This window comes from Saccostrea echinata, unplaced genomic scaffold (genome assembly GCF_033153115.1).
Source record: "Saccostrea echinata isolate AGI-Se365-2 ecotype Australia unplaced genomic scaffold, CSIRO_AGI_Sech_v1 ptg000028l, whole genome shotgun sequence".
Taxonomy (NCBI): Eukaryota; Metazoa; Mollusca; class Bivalvia; order Ostreida; family Ostreidae; genus Saccostrea; species Saccostrea echinata.
Genome location: NW_026889777.1, coordinates 6,714,629 through 6,716,158, shown reverse-complemented (window position 1 = coordinate 6,716,158; position 1,530 = coordinate 6,714,629). Strand labels below are relative to the sequence as shown.

The window sequence follows — 1,530 nt, the reverse complement described above, 5'->3', positions numbered from 1 at the left end:
AAGCAGTTTCATACGTACAAGAATTACATTTCTGTCCATGATACCCTGGATTGCATCCATTTTTACAATGTCCGTCAACAAAGTTACAGGTTTCATTATTGGCACAATGTCCACTACAACTTTGTCTGCAGTCTCCGTACGTCCCATGGGTACATTCTATACATTGAAAGTAGATAAAAATACATGATAGATTCCTTATTTCACTTATACTTTCATTGATACTTTGATTTTCAACAACCTTTGACTTTTTCTACTTCATGTATATTTTTTTCAAAGTTTTTTTTTTAAAATTCAGATTTCAGTTACATGTATTTCACCTGCTCCTATGTAATCTGACAAAGTATTCCATTCCCTTTCAATTAGAAGAAAAAGCTTGATTTGAAATTTTCTTATAAATCAGTCGAAGATAACATTTATAAAATTCAATTAATCACGCTAATAAAATCAAAAACCAATTCTTTTGTTATCTACTTATAAATTTACACCTCGAGGACATATTTTGGTTACTGTAAACTTTGATTGACGTGAATAGGTAATTTGCAGTAAGTATACGAGAAAAAAAAACCTTTTTTTCATACGTTTTCCTAAGGGAATCATTACTTTATACAATGTACATATAATATAATTATTCATCTTTCCAACATTATACTTGTAATGCTTAATAAAATCCTCAAAAACGAATTGTGATTCTGCTACTCATATGCGGGTAAAAGCTACAGGCGTGAATGTCAAAGCAAGTAAATATTTACAATAACGAAAGGATTTGATTATCGATGATAATCAAAAAAATTAAGTAGAATAGCTAGGAGCAAACTTACTTTCTTTACAGTAGAATCCTTGGAAGCCTGCTTTGCAACCATGCAAACAACTTCCGTTCACATTGTTACAAGTCTCATTATTCACACAGTTCCCACTGCAGTTGCTCTTACAATTTGGACCAAAGGTACCGACAGGGCATTCTAATCATGATAGAGAAAAGAAAGTAATAGACTTCGTACTGTATTAACAAAAGTTCAGAAGCAGAAATCTTCCCTATATATTTTGGTAGTATTTTTTATGTAATAAACGATTTATAGCTCAATTCACGATAGATTAATTATAAGCAAAGGCGTTAACTTTTTACCTTTATCACAGTTCTCTCTAGTATACCCAGGGTTACAGCCTTCATCACATACTCCAGTACTTGTATTACAAGGAGTCCCATACAGACAGTTACCACTACAGTTCTGTGAGCATCCTGCCCCATAAGTTCCTGAATTACAAACTGGAAAACAAGAAATTTAAGATAAATCTAACATTAACTTTAAAGTGCACATTTAAGGACATACGCAACGTACCTTACCTACTGATAATTTTTCAAGATATTCTTAATTTCAGATTAAAGTGCCATCAGATGTTCGTTGACAAAAAATCAGCATGCATTACCAGGGGTTTTGAAAAGATATCAATTAATGAAAATTCTTGTATAATACAAAGAAAAATATACAAAAATTACTAAACATATATTCTAGATGTTTTGTTTATCCAAAC

The 1,530-nt window shown here is 31.3% G+C and overlaps 1 long non-coding RNA gene across 1 annotated transcript; it reads right to left on the bottom strand.

Moving 5' to 3' along the window:
• Positions 1–1,254, bottom strand: LOC133194076 (uncharacterized). Its single transcript, XR_009722039.1, has 3 exons — positions 1,124–1,254; positions 819–959; positions 1–156 (listed from the first exon to the last, which is right to left on the bottom strand). It is a non-coding gene; the product is annotated as an uncharacterized LOC133194076 (long non-coding RNA).
• Between the last annotated feature and the right edge of the window lie 276 nt (positions 1,255–1,530).